This window comes from Eptesicus fuscus, chromosome 5 (genome assembly GCF_027574615.1).
Source record: "Eptesicus fuscus isolate TK198812 chromosome 5, DD_ASM_mEF_20220401, whole genome shotgun sequence".
NCBI classification, from domain to species: Eukaryota; Metazoa; Chordata; class Mammalia; order Chiroptera; family Vespertilionidae; genus Eptesicus; species Eptesicus fuscus.
In genome coordinates this window covers 37450194-37465775 of record NC_072477.1, presented here as the reverse complement: position 1 = coordinate 37465775, position 15582 = coordinate 37450194, and positions in this window count along the sequence as shown.

Below are 15582 nucleotides of genomic sequence, written 5' to 3'. Positions count from 1 at the left end.
GAAGCCGGCCCTGATCTGCAGGGCTGATAGGGGCCGCCCCGGTGGGCGCACAGCTTTCTGAGCCTGTGGGGGGCTGTGCGGCCTTCGCTCGGCCTGTCTGGTCCGGTGCCATCATTTATTAAGGGAAGCTCCGCTCGCCTCTCAGCCCTTGTTAGCATCACCTTCCGGCTTTCTGAAATCCACGATTCAGACCTGCAAGACCAGGTGGTCAGATGATGATGAAACAGCAATAACAACGAACAGGTTTTACTCGATTCTAGTTGCTTTACATGAGTTATCTCTGTTAATTTTCCTAAAAACCCCAGGAGGCAGGTACTACTGTTATTCCTATTTTTCAAATGGGGAGACTGGCAGGGGAGGGTAGTGGCACATAAGACAACAGAGAGAAGGGCCGTGATTGCCCGCTGACCAGGGCACGCCCTGGCAAAAGAGGCTGTCATTCAGGGCCAACCAGCCAGATCGCACACTGTTCTAAAGAACAGGAAACCAGATTTTTATATAAAATTTCATGAGTTTTAAACATCTGCAACTAATTCAGCTGTTTAACAAATACTGTAAGAACCAAACCCCAAATACATCTACCAGCCAGATTCGGGCCAGGGCCCACCAACAAGTAGGCATATTTCCCAACAAATACACTCCAATTTTTAATTTTTGCTCCCAGGAGCCATTGGTATCCCAGCCCTTGGGTCGTCCCTCCGTTGTATCCTTCCTGGAGCCTCAGTGGTGCTCCATTCTTCCGGCTGCTCAGGCTCACAGTCTTAGAGTCCCCCTGGGCTCCTTCCCTTCTCTCACACCTCACATGCCATCTGTGAACTGATCTTGTCGGCTCTACTTAAAATCCACAATTCCTCCACTTCTCACACCCTCACCGTGACCAGCCTGGTCCAAGCCCCCATCATTTCTTACCTTAATATCATGAGCCACCTGCTACACCCAGCTTCCCTCTTAGTCCATTCTCAACCAGACCAGCCAGGTTTAAGTCAGATCCTGCCATTTCTCTGCCCAACACCCTCCAATGGCTCCTGTCCCACTCAGATAAAGTCGAGCCCTAAAGGTCCCCACATCCCACCTGTCTCTCCTGCACCCCCTGCACTGCAGACCCACTTGCTATTGCTCCAACACACCAAATGCACTCCAGCCTCGGGCCCTGCGACCCATGTTGCCTTGGGATCTCTCCCCACAGGTGTTCTCTTGGCTCTCGCCCCTCTCTTTGCCCTGTTCAATTGCCATCTAGTTAGAAAGACCTTCCTGGACCACTTATCCCAGTTAGCAACCTCCCCATCACTCTCCCTCCCCTTGCCCTTATCACTTATCACTACAACATGCCATATATTTGTTTGTGTTCTCTCTCTTCCCACTAGAATGCACCCGCCATGAAAGTAGGGAATTTGTTTTCTTCTAGGCTCTATCCCAGAAATTCTTCATAGCAGAAATTCATTAAATATTTGTTGAATGAATGAAGAAATGAATGGTCCACACAATGGGCCCTTATGATAGCTCCATCCTTGGCCTCGTCCTCACTCTGTGTGCACCTGGAGGACAGCCGGCCTCCCCACTAGCTATTATCACCTCCGCCAGAAGCGCAGTAAGATGCCAGATTGATTACCTGCTGAAAACAACCAGGAGCTAGTCCCTGCTCTCGCCCACCTACTGTGTGGAATAGGAACTTGTGATCTGTGCGCATATTGTCCTGGATAGAAGGAGCAACAGCTTAGTCATGACGGAGGTGAATTTATCATGATAATTTATAGTCTTGATGAGACATGGCAGGTTTTGTGTGAGAGTAGAACATTGTAATCCTAAATTACAAGACTGGATAAAAGTGCTTTATTCGTTTATCTACAGAATTTGTTGGCCTTATTTTTATTTCTGTATTTATTTGAAAGCTCATCTATCCCAGGAAGGTAGCCATCTATGACATAATCCTGAATATTTCTTTCACATAGACAGGGTCAGAGAAATATAGGCTGAATGATCCCAACTCCATCCAGATCCTCCAGAAAGTCTGGACAGAGCTGCAGTGATTCGACACAAGTTCCCTCCATGGACCTCCATGAACCCTGCATGCCCTCCACAGAACCCAGATACACCTCCTTCTGGGGCAGGGCCCTGATTCGCCACAGGTGATGTTCTGAATATTTTTCCTTCCACTAAACACCCCAGCTCAATGAGAAGGTATGCCAGGATGCCAGGATGACCCTCCCCAAAGCTGAAGCTTACTTCGGAAGGAAGATTAGCCAAGAAGCCAACCAGACACCTGCGTAGAAGGGAAAAGCTTCACCTAGCAGTTTGGACTCTGAAGCTGATAGAAAAGAATTGAGGAGCATGTAGAGTGGTTTAGCCCAGGTCTAAGTCATGAGTGGGAGATGCATGGACCCATGCATTTGCTGAGGAACCCAGCACGTGGCATCTCCATTTGATTACCTTCTCTGTATCCCAGAGTCACTCAACACCTTTTTTAAAAAATTCATTTTATTGATTTTTACAGGGAGGAAGGGAGAGGGATAGAGAGCTAGAAACGTCGTGAGAGAGAAACATCGACCAGCTGCCTCCTGCACACCCGCTACTAGGGATGTGCCCGCAACCAATGTATGCCCTTGACCGGAATCGAACCTGGGACCTTCCAGTCCGCAGGCCGATGCTCTATCCACTGAGCCAAACCGGTTTCGGCACTCAACACCTTTTCATCATTGTCTCAGAACTCTCATGCCCATGCTTTCCTTGAATGTTTGTTGAAAGGGTCCCACTTTAGGCATAGGTCCCACCCATCATTACTATCCTTTCACCCCCAGCTACCTTTCAGAGGATGTGACAGGATATTATCCTGGAATGTCCACAGCCTCGCCTCCTCTGCCAGTCGACCAAAACCAAGCCTGCATTTGCCAGGTGACCAACCCTGCATCTGGTAAGAATGGTATTTACATTTTTTAATGATTGAAAAAATATTTCATGACACATAAAAATGATATGAGATTCAAACTTCAATGTCCATAGTTACACGGCATTGGATCACAGCCACACTCATTCATTTACATATTGTCTATGGCAACATTCACACTACAATGGCAGAGGTGAGTACAGTTGACCCTTGAACACATGGGTTTGGACTGCATGGATCCATTTATATGTGGGTTTTTTAAAAATAAATATGGTTGGCCCTTTGTACCCCATTCATGGATTTAACCAACTATGGATTGAAAAACAGTGTTTTCACTCTGAGGTTGGGAATCCACAGACTCAGAGGGCTGGCTAGGCGCATGGTTCTCTAGGCCATTTTATATAGGGGACTTGAGCATCTTCGGATTTTGGTATTCAGTGGTTCCTGGGACCAATCCCCTATAAATATCAAGGGACAACTCTAGTTAAGTTTTAGAGGAATTAAAAGTTATACACAAATTTTCAACTTCTCAGGGCTGGCATCCCTAAGCTTGGGCTTGTTCAAGGGTCAATTGTAGTTGCAACAGCAACTGTGTGACCAGCCAAGCCTAAAATATTTACCATCAGCCCTTTGTAGGAAATGCTTGCCAACCCATGATCTAGAACTCTAGAAGGCCTCTGGCCCAGCCAGCGTGGCTCAGTGGTTGAGCATCAACCTATGAACCAGGAAGTCATGGTTCAATTCCCTGTCAGGGCCCATGCCCAGATTGCAGACTCAATCCCCAGTATGGGGCGTGCAGGGAGGCAGCCAATCAATGATTCTCTCTCATCATTGATGTTTCTATTTCTCTTTTCCTCTCCTTCCTCTCTGAAATCAATAAAAATATATTTTAGAAGACCTGTGAATTACAAATAAATAAAATGCAAAAATTCAGGCCAAATAAGGTTAGGTCAGAGCAACAATTCTTTTATTTCATCCAAGAATTCACATACTTCACTTTTATCCTTTTGTTTCTCCCAAACATTACTTTAGTTGTAACATTCAAGGATATTTCAAATAATCATTACAGATACTATGCTTACCTTTATTTTCCTGGCCCCATATATGTAGGTAAAAATATAGGTATATTTTTAACTTTTAACAAAGTATGTACAGGCACATAATTTTTCAAAAGTCAAATTGTGACAGAAAGCTTTTCATTTAAGCAAGAGTCCTCCTCCATCTCCCCACTTAAGGAGACAACTCCTTAAAAGTCATTTAGCTATTTCTCCTTGCAGTTACTTAACTAAAAATTGTCCTTAATTGCTCTTCTTGATTGATCAATTTAGCTGTTATCCAAATTGTCATGACAGGTGAGAATTGAACTCATACTCCTGCCTCCCAAAACAGAGGTTATCTCACAATTTTTAGTTAACTCAGTAATCAGTGCTGACATGATGACAATGTAAATATTTGTCAGAGACAGCCCTGGCCGGTTTGGCTCAGTGGATAGAGCATCGGCCTGTGTGCTGAAGGGTCCCGGGTTCGATTCCAGTCCTGGGCTCAATTCTGGTCAAGGACACGTACCTCAATTGCAGACTAGATCCCGGGTCCTGGTCAGGGCATGTACAGGAGGCAACCAATCAATGTGTCTTTTTCACTTTGATGTTTCTCGGTGTCTCTCCCCCTCCCTTCCACTCTTTCTAAGAATCAGTGGGAAAATATCTGGAGTGAGGATTAACAACAACAACAAAAATTTGTCAGAGACAAATAGTGTTCCATGGTTTTATTTCAAACGTATACTTCATTTTGTTTTGTTTCATATGCTTACAAGCTAAGAAGAGGAACTCTGTGTCACAATACTTACCAGAAGTTCTAGGTCTTTAATAACGATCTTCCCCAAACTCAGTACACTGCATATTATCAGAGCAATTACACATCTATAAAACAAATTATGGAAATGCTTTAAAAATAAACAGTCTGTTCAGAATTACAGGAACTCAGTCCTGAACCTCCCTTCTGAGTCATAATATCTCATGTGGCTTTTATATAAGGTAGCGTTTGGGCCTTTGGTTTTCAATTCTAAGGGAAAAGAGTAAGAGGAAAGGGGTGAGGAGAGCAGTTCTGCACCCCTCACTTCATCTGCTTACAGACTTTATCCAATAACAAATTCCCCCAAGCCTCCCTACTCCAACCGCTAACGTTTAAGAGAATCAAGAATTCCATGACCCCCAGCCCACAGGCTCCTCTTAGAATGAGATGCTGGCTAAGCCCTTGTGGCCTTCTCAACAAGAACCAACCAAGTGCCCTGCCAACCTCAGAACTCTGTTCGGTGTGAGCCCAAGAGATAAACATGAACAGTGGCTCAGAACCCAACACCTCTGGGTGGGAGAGCTCTGAAAATCACAACCTAAATCACATGTGGTCAATGCACATACTTTGGGTTTAGAGCTGACTTATAAACAAGAGCTTTCTTATTACAGACAATGCTGCAATGAGTAACCCTGTACACAAATGTCCCTTTCACACATATGCAAATACATGTAGAGGATAAATCCTCAAAAGGAGAATTTGGGGGGCAAAGGAGATATGCACGTATCACTGTTTTAAATGGCAAATATATATAGGGTCTTTCCAAATCTGATCGTCTTTGCTTATACTCCACAAATGACTTCTAGAACTAAAATGTGCATGACTACATGGCTAAATTAAATTGCATTTTCTATGCATCTTAGTATTAATTTTTCCAGGCTAACTGGGGAATGATTTATCATATATTGCATTTCTGGCCCAATAACCTCCTCATGCTATATTTGTCTGAGGACAGCCCCTTCTAATTCTACCTGTCATCCATCACTTTACCCCCCACACTATTTTTACATCACCTCTATCCCAAGTTCATCCCTATATTGTTGTTTATAATCAATTCCAAGTTCAGCAATGCTCTGACTTTAGCAGAATGATAGCTTATAAGGAAAAGTAGATCCCCACTGATTCACTGGAAACCAGTAAGAATTTCAACCCCACGAAAGGAGCCAGCGTGCCTGGGTCTGGGATGACCCTGACTAGTAACAAGCTAATTTCTCCGAGAGAGACTGAGAGAGTCCCTCCTCCAATGAAGAAAATATATTTTCACTAAACTGGGCTTAGAAAAAATGTAAATATCCTTTGATTTAGAACAAATTTCTTTTAGAAATAAGTTTAGCAAAAGCCTCCCAGTCTGCCCTTAACCAGAAATCCCCATTAAGCAAAAATACTATTGCCTCAACCCCATGAGCAGTGCTTCTATGAAGTCGGCACCAGCTTTGTTAAAGACAGAAGTCTGTGTGCTTACTGCATTTGGTAGCTTCGGTGATGTGATTTTTGCTGAAAATAATGTTTTGAGGTATTGTACAACCAGAGAAATGCAAGTAACGTCTGCCCCATATTCTCTAGGAGAGTATTTTCAATACTCTTTGAGAGCCAATTTGATAATAAATGTGTTAAAAGACTTTAACATAGGGATAGGACAATGAAGATATTGTTCACCTAGTAATATTTACATTTTTAGAACGATACTCAATTCTGGTAATACCTGGCCAGGAAGTAAATCGAAATATCAAGAGTCTTTTTTAAATGTGAAGAGCAGGGTGTGTGAATATAATAAGGCAATACAATGGATCCTGTGGTGTTGAAACTGTTCAATATTTTGACTGCGGTGGTGGATATACCAACCCACACAGGCAATAAAATTGTATAAAACAATACACACACGCAACACACAAGTACAAGTAAAACTGGGGAAATCTGAAGAAGGCTAGTGAATTATATCAATGTCAATATCCTGGTTGTGATATCATATGACAGTTTTGCTAAATGTAGCATTGGGGAAACCCAGCAAAGTATACAAGGGATCTCTGTGTAGTGTTTCACATGTAAAACTGCAATTGTCTCAACAAAATTTTCTATTTTTTTTTTTAAACAAGGACATGCCAAGATAAATGAGGTACAGAGGTACTCCTAGGTACAGAAGGAATTAATTTGTGTACTATAAGATTTTTAGCTATAAGACAGTTACATATAAGAGGATGTCTATACATTGTAGGGGTTGGGGAGGTATGAATAGCTCAGTGAGTCCATTGTTGTTCCTTAGGGGAGGGGAAGAAAGAAAGATGGGGTACCTTTTTGTTCCAGTAAATCCATATCTAGAACCCCATCCTTGGGAAACAGATGTTTACTGTAGTATTATTTATAATAATAAAAAACTGTAAACAACCCAAAAGTCCATCATTATGAAAATGATCAATACAGTATGACATTTCTACCATGAAATGTCATGTTATCATTTAAACAAAGCTACAAGATCCATCCATATAACATACCAAGATAAGAGAAAGGCTATGTGTACTTTACAGTATCCAGTGTTATAGATCGTTATAGGGGGAGAAGGAATGGCAAAGACTGCAGAGTATATATCAAAGTGTTAGTAATGAACTCAAAAAGAAAATTGAAACAATCTGAGAAAAGGTCAGTGAGAATGGGTATGATATTAAGGCATCACTGTAGATTTTTGTTGGATATAATAATGTGTATGAATATGTGTGAATGTGTGTGTGTGTGTGTGTGTGTGTGTGTATGTGTAAGTCCTTCCTTACCCTTTTATCCATTAGTGTTACACACTCAAGTAAATACAGACAAAATAAAATAATGTCTGGATGGACTTGCTTTCCATACGACTACAGATTTGCTTTAAATACACTTCTGTAGCATTTCTTTTATTTTACTTACTTTAAAATTTTTTAATTGATTTTCGAGAGAGAGGAAGGGGGAGAGAGGAGAGAAACATTGATTTGTTTTCCACTTATTTATGCATTCACTGGTTAATTCCTGTATGTGCCTCACCAGGGATCAAACCTGCAACCTTGGCATATAAGGACAATGCGCTAAACCAACTGAGCTACTGGGCCACATTTAACATATGCACAATTTAAAAAGTAAAATTTAAAGGTTAACCGTAGTTATCTCTGAGCTAGGTAATTCTGGGTACCTAGTCCTTTTCTTTAAGGCTTACTGTATTTTCTGCTTTCTATAAAGAACAACTATAAAAAAAAATCAGGGGGGAAAGTAGGATATGTTTAGAAAAATCAGACCAGAGAGCTAAGTCATTTATACACAGGTAATTGCAGCCCTGATTATATTAATCTGCAGACAGTCCTTCTTAAGAGGCAATTTACCTTTAGACTTATCAACTGAGTGGTTGCAGACACCCTGACCAGTGGAAGTGGAACCGATTGCTCACAGAGTGATTCATGCAGCTGTTCTCCCAAACCACCTGGGCTGGGGCCCAGTGGCTTCCTGATGGGTTCTCGGATCTGAATGGTTATATCCCAGGCTCGTGTTTCTCAACCAGGAAGCACACTAAACAACCAAGGGCAAGCACAAATACTGAGCAGGTTTTCATAGGGTGTAGACACGTGCCTTGTGTAAAAGTTTCCCAGGTGATTCTGATGGACACACCGGGTCCAGAATCTCTGATTCAAACAAACAAACAGATATAATTATACATAACATATAAGTAATTTTCTGTGTATATGAATTTTCCTGTATATGTCTTAAGTATTTTTGGAAGCATATGTAAGAAGGTAGTAAAAAACAGTGTCTGTGGGGAAGGGGACTGGGTGGCTGGGGACAGAGGGAAACTTTTCACTGTATCTCCTTTCATGCTTTTTACATTGTATGCAAATGAATGTATTACCTTTTCAAAAAAAGGTGGACGTGAAAGAAAACCATATTTGAGAAGAGCCTCTGCTTTAGACACTCAGCTGGCCGGAAGCACTTCTCTTGCAGGATGGTCAAAGTTCTGTGAAGTGGGTATGTTTTGGGGCAGGAGTTTCGCTAAAATATTTTCCGAGAAAGTATCTAACGTTGACTTTAAAAGAACACGAGACATAATAATCCAAATGGCTCTTCCATTCAGATAGTTATAGGAACCACTCACCACTTTAGAGCTGCACAGTCTACCGTTCAGAAGTACAGGCAGTCAGCCAGGGTGTGGGAGAGAAGGGTTTTCCTTTTGCAATTACAGTAAAGCATTTGGCTCACTCGAGGGCAGAGGTGAAGGTAAGCTGTTCCTCCATATCCTTTTGTGCTGTTTGAATTTTGTACTAAGTAGATGTATTGCCACTTTAAAATATAATTTTTTTTAAAGTGAGCCTTTAAGACTGTGTGATCAGCCCTGGCCAGGCGTGGCTCAGGGATTAGACTGAGGGTGCACACCTGAGGGTCTCCACTTTGATTCCCGGTCAAGAGCACGTACCTGGGTTGCAGGTTCGACCCCTGCCCCTCTCCCACATCGATGTCTCTCTCACATCGATGTTTCTCTCTCTTCCTTCTCTCTCCCCTTCTCCCCTCCCTTCCACTGCCTCTGGAGACAGTCCTTCTATGGGGGGAAATTTCATGGAGGAGGGGGGGAAATATCCTCACTCCTTGAGTGAGTTTTTTTTAAAAAAGACTGTGTGATCAGATGGGACTACCAGTGGCTGATTCACACTCCTATCTTAAAGTTGCTCCCAGCAGCACTTTGGAGTTCAAAGGGCAAAGCAGATTGCAAACATCTTCAAAAATCTGAGTCCAATTCAAAAGACAGGGTGGTGCTTGGGGTTACAGAGGTCAACTGGAAAAGATTAGCCAGCTGCAGTGGTGAGCTAGACGTGATCTAATGGCCTGGGCCCATTGCTTAACAGAAAGACCACAGATGGAGAGCCAAGACAGGAACCTCAGCTCTTTATCCCAGTGGCAGTGATGCAAGTCATTTAATTCTCCCTGAGCCCCAACTTGCTCACTGATAAAATGGAAATGTTCTTTACTTAAGAGAGATGCTGAGAAAATAATACTTGTGGAAAGTACTATTAAAAGTTTAATATACCCAGCCACCCAGTCCCCTTCCCCAAAGCCACTGTTTTTTACTGCCTTCTTACATATACTTCCAAAAATACTTAAGACATATACAAGAAAATTCATATACACAGAAAATTATCTATATGTTATGTGTAATTATATCTGTTTGCTTGTTTGAATCAAAGTTTAATTTTAAAAATAGTACCTTATAACAACTTTTCAGATTTAACTTTGAGTATACACACACACACACACACACACAACATTAAATCTGGAAGATTTCTGCCCTAGCCAGTTTTGCTCAGTGGATAGAGCATCAGCCTGAGGATTGAAGGGTCCCAGGTTCGATTCCCGTCAAGGGCATGTACCTTGGTTGCAGGCTCAATCCCCACAACTAATCGATGTAGCTTTCTCTTTCTGTATCTCCCTCTCCCTTCCACTCTATCTAAAAAAAAATCAATGGAAAAATATCCTCAAGTGAGGATTATCCAAAAAAGAAAAAGAAAAAATCTGGAAGATTTCTCTTCCACCCCTAAACCACTAAAATTCAGGAAACATAAATGTTCAGTTTTCAGGACTCAAAGTTTCACCTTGATTTTAATTTTCTTTACGATGTTCCGGTTAAAAAGGCCATGAGAACTCATTGTTGACCTATCTATACTTCAAGTGCACATGACACTTTTTATTTTATAATTATTTTTAAATTTATGTGGAAATTCTGTTAACAAAGCATTGATAATAAGAAGCCATCCTCCTCCCACCCTTTCATTAAGAGGTGATGTTGACAACTGCTGAGTAAGAGAAGGTCAGATAAGATTTGATAGAGGCTTCAAATTCACACGTTCCTTGCTCACAGGCGAACCACCTTTCAGAAACAGCCACAAATAAGAAGTGAGAAATTTTGCTCTGGGATTAGCTGTCCTTGGTTAAAAGTACCTTTCAAATGACCAATCAGAACTAATTTTGTGGTCCCTGCTCGTCATTTTAATCTGATTTTTATGTACTAGCTTTTCTGCTTCCTCTTCCATTTATCCCTTGGTTTTAGACATGAAATGGCTCTGCAAGGAGAAAGATCTCTATGAAGAAATTTGCCAGTCAAGATAGAACATGACTGCAAAAATTAGTATCATCACACACATAATGGGAAACCCCACAAAAAAGACAAATTAGAAAGAAAAATATCTGATTTGTCTATTCATTCAGCACATTTTCAAACAGGAAAAGATCCAGAAAAAGGAGGGAGGAGAAGAAACTCATCCTAAGATCAGGAGAAAATCAACAAGGCATAAATGGGACAGCCTTGGAGGATGTTTTCATACGTGCCTGGGTATTTCATCACAGGTCTCCCTCAACACAGCCTTCTCAACACTGACCAACAGTCAATCCATGTCTGTCTGGGCAGCACAGCCAGTTCCACAAGTTAAAGAATCTGCTCAAACCAAACAGGAGAATGCAGAAATAAGTGGGTGAATGTATTAGGGCTGTGCAAAGCATGTGCTAGAAGTTCTCCCAGCAGGACTTGTAAGCAAGTCATAACTACACCATTAGGGAGAGGGAGGAAGCAGCTTCAATACAGGACCTGGTGTGTCACTTCCCTCCCCACCCCAGGTCAGCCAGAGCCTGGTATTCTTACTCAGAGGGCCGTGGAAATGGAAGAAGTCAGCTACCCAGGCACTTCTGCCATTCCACCTAAACCTTGGAATTCCCCAGGGATAGGCTCTCAAGGTGATGCCATGTCTTTGTGATTCACTATTTCCAGTCCTAACCCTGACACTTTAACTAAAATCATGGCGGCCAAGGAAGTCATGTGACAGAAGCTTTAAAACTAAAGACTGCCCAGAAAGGACAGGCCTCCCCCACCCCTACCCACCCATTGCAAAAAAAAAATTAAAAAAAAATGTGTTTGGGAGGGTGAGCATGAGTCACAAAACAGAGAAGAGCTGTGTTCAAGCTAAAGGCTGAGCAGAACCAGGCCAACCCCGGCTGCCTCAGAAGTAAGAGTTTAAGGGCATGAGGAAGTGTTGCTACAGAAAATAATATTTTTTTCCTTTGCTAGCCAAAGTTCCACTCCTTTCAGACAGCCACAGACATTCAGGCAGTTTACGTTTCTTAGGGTAAATATAGGGCTTCTCCAAAAACAAATGCCCAAGTAATTGCAAAAAAAGGCAGGGAAGGGAGAATGAGAGTTGACTCCATAGCTTTAAAGGACTTAAAAAACGTATCAACCAATGAACTATCCAAGGAAGAAATTAAGAATACAGTTCCAGCCCCAGTCGGAAGAGTCCTGGGTTTGATTCTGGTCAAGGACACATGCCTGGTTGCAGGCTCAATCCTCAGTAGGGGGCATGCAGGAGGCAGCCTATTAATGATTCTCTCTCATCATTGATATTTCTATCTCTCCCTCTCCCTTCCTATCTGAAATCAATAAAAATATATTTTTTTAAAAAGAAAACAGTTCCATTTGCAATAGTGTCCAAAAGAATAAAATAGGTGATGAATAGGTGGAGCAGAGAGGACTTTTAGGGCAGGGAAACTACTCTAAATGACATTATAATGGTGAATGCTTGTCATTATTCCATTGTCCAAACCCATAGAATGAACACCATCAAGAGTGAACCCTGATATAAGCTATGGACTTTGGGTGATAATGATGTGTCAAGGTGAGTTAATCAACTGTAACTAATGTTCCACTCTGGTGAGGGATGTTGATAACAAGGGAAGCTACTCCTGAGTGGGAAATCTCTGTAACTTCTACTCCATTTTGCTGTGCACCCAAAACTCCTTTACAAATAGTCTATTTTTTAAAAGAATAAAATACTTAGGAATAAATTTAACCAGGGAGGTAAAAGACTTGTACTCTGAAAACTACAAATCACTGATAAAAGAAATTAAAGACACAAATAAATGCAAAGATAGCCTACACTCATGAGTTGAAAGACTAGCTACTCTTAAAATGTCCATACTACACAAAACAATCTACACATTCAATGCCATCTCTAACAAAATCTCAATGGTATCGTTTGCAGAAATAGGAAAAAATTATAAAATTCATGTACAATTTCAAAGGATCTTGAATAAGTCAAACAATCTTGAGAAAGAAAAATAAGCTGGAGGCCTCACACTTCCTGATTTCAAAATGTATTATAAAACCACAATAATCAAAATAGTACAGTACTGTCATAAAGACAGGTATATTGACCAATGGAACAGAAGAGAGAGCCCAGAAACAAATCCTCACGTATGTGATACAATGATCATTGACAAAGGTGCCAAGGTGACACAATGGGGAAAGGATAGTCTCTTCAACAAATGGTGCCGGAGAATAAGGATGCAAAAAAATGAAGCTAGACCCTTACCTTGTACCATATACAAAAATTAACATGGATTAAAGGCCTAAATGCAAAAACGGAAACTATGAAACTCCTAAAAGAAAATATAGGAGAAAACTTTGTGATATTGAAATGGGCAATGATTTCCTGGATATGACAGCAAAAATACAGGCAACAAAAGCAAATATAGACTACATCAAACTTAAACACTTCTATGTAGCAAAGGACTCAACAGAGTGAAAGGCAACCTACAAAATAGAAGAAACATTTGCAAACCATTTATCTGACAGGGGTTAATTTATGGAGAACTCCTACAATTTAACAACAACAACAAATATATACAAATAGCCTGATGAGCAAAGGACTTGAATGGACATTTCTCCAAAGAAAATACATGGTGTCCCCCCAAAATGTATACACACTTTAAGAGCTAATAGCTCAATTTTGAAAATGAAATGTACTTTAATAAACACTTTATAATTATTTAAAGTATGTGTATACATTTTTGGGGACACCCTATATACAAATGTCCAACATTCATATGAAAAGATGCTCAACATCATTAATCATCAGGAAAATGTAAATCAACACTATAATGAGATATTACTTCATACCCATCAGAATAGTCGCTATCAAAAAAACTGAAAAATAAGTTTTGGCAAAACTATAGAGAAATTGGGGCCCTTGTGCACTGTTGGTGGGAATGTAAAATGGTACAGCAGCCATGGAAAACAGTATAGCGATTCCTCCAAAAAAATGTTTTAAGGAATTACCATGAAGCCTTGGCTGGTGCGGCTCTGTTGGCTGGGTGTCATCCCATGCACCAAAGGGTTACTGGTCGATTCCCAGTTAGGGCACATGTCTGTGTTGTGGGCTGGATCTCTGGTAGGGGGTGTGCAAGAGGCAGCCAATCGATGTTTTGCTCCCACATCAATGTTTCTCTCTCTCTCTCTCCCTCACCCCTCCTCTCTCTCTAAAGCAAACCAATTAAAAATATTTTTTAAAAGGATTACCATATAATTCAGTAATTTCACTTTTGCATATATATCCAAAAGAATTGAAAACAGGGTCTTTAGAAGATAATTTGCACACCCATGTTCATTATTCACAATAGCCAAGAGGTAGAAGCACTCTAAATGTTCACCAGTGGATGAATGCATAAAGAAAATGTAGTTTAGACCCTAGCCAATTTGCCTCAGTGGATAGAGCATTGACCTGCAGACCGAAGGGTCCCGGGTTTGATTCCTGTCAAGGGCACATACCTCAGTTGCAGGCTCATCCCCATTCTGGGCCCTGGTGGGGGAGTGTGCAGGAGGGAACAAATCGGTGTGTTTCTCTCTGTCTTTCCCTCTCTCTTCCACTCTCTGAAAATCAATGGAAAAATATCCTCTGGTGAGGATTAAAAAAGTAATAGTAATAAAAGAAAATGTAGTTTATATAAACCCTAACATATTATTCAACCTTCAAAAAGAAGGAAATCCACCCTAGCCGGTTTGGCTCAGTGGATAGAGCGTCGGGGTGCGAACTGAAATGTCCCAGGTTTGATTCCGGTCAATGGCACATGCCTGGGTTGTGGACTCGGTCCCCAGTGGGGGCCTTGCAGGAGGCAGCCAATCAATGATTCTCTCTTATCATTGCTGTTTCTATCTGTCTTTCCCTCTTCCTTCCTCTCTAAAATCAATAAAAAATATGTTTTTTAAAAAGAAGGAAATCCTGTTATATGCTAAACATGGATGAATGTTAAGGACATCATGCTAAGTGAAAAAAAGCCAGTCACAAAAAGACAAATATCCATGATTTTACATATATGAGGTACCTAAAGTAGTCAAACTCAGAAACAAAGTAGGTTAATGGTTATCAGGGGCTGGAAGGAAGCGACAAAGAGGAGTTGTTCAATGGATAGTTTCAGTTTTGTAAGTTTTAAAAATGTGTTGCACAACAATGTGCATATAGTTATTACTGTACTATACAAAGATGGTAAACTTTGTTATGTGCCTTTTACCACACACACACAAACAGCCCTGGATGGTTTGGCTCAGTGGGTCAAGTGCCGGTCTGTGGACTGAAGGGTCACAGGTTCGATTCTGGTCAAGGGCACGTACCTTAATTGCAGGCTCATCCCTGACCCTGGTGAGGGCACATGCGGAAGGCAACCAATCAATGTGTCTCTCTCACATCAATGTTTCTGTCTCTCTCCCTCCCTTCCACTCTCTCTAATAATCAATGGAAAAATACCCTCCCTTGAAGATTAACAACAACAAAATAAACCAGATCAACCAATTGCAATGTATGAAATTCATTTGTACCTTTATTTAAATAAACTGTAAAAAATAAAACTTTTGAAACAATAGGGGAAAATTGAACGCTGACTAGATGTTTAATATAGAAGCATTGATTTTGTGTGTATAATGAATGGTTTGTGGGGTGTTTTTTTACATGATTTCTTTTTGTTTACATAATCTGAAATATTTATGGATGAAATGATGCCTGGCTTATTGGGGTGATCACTTGTAAGGA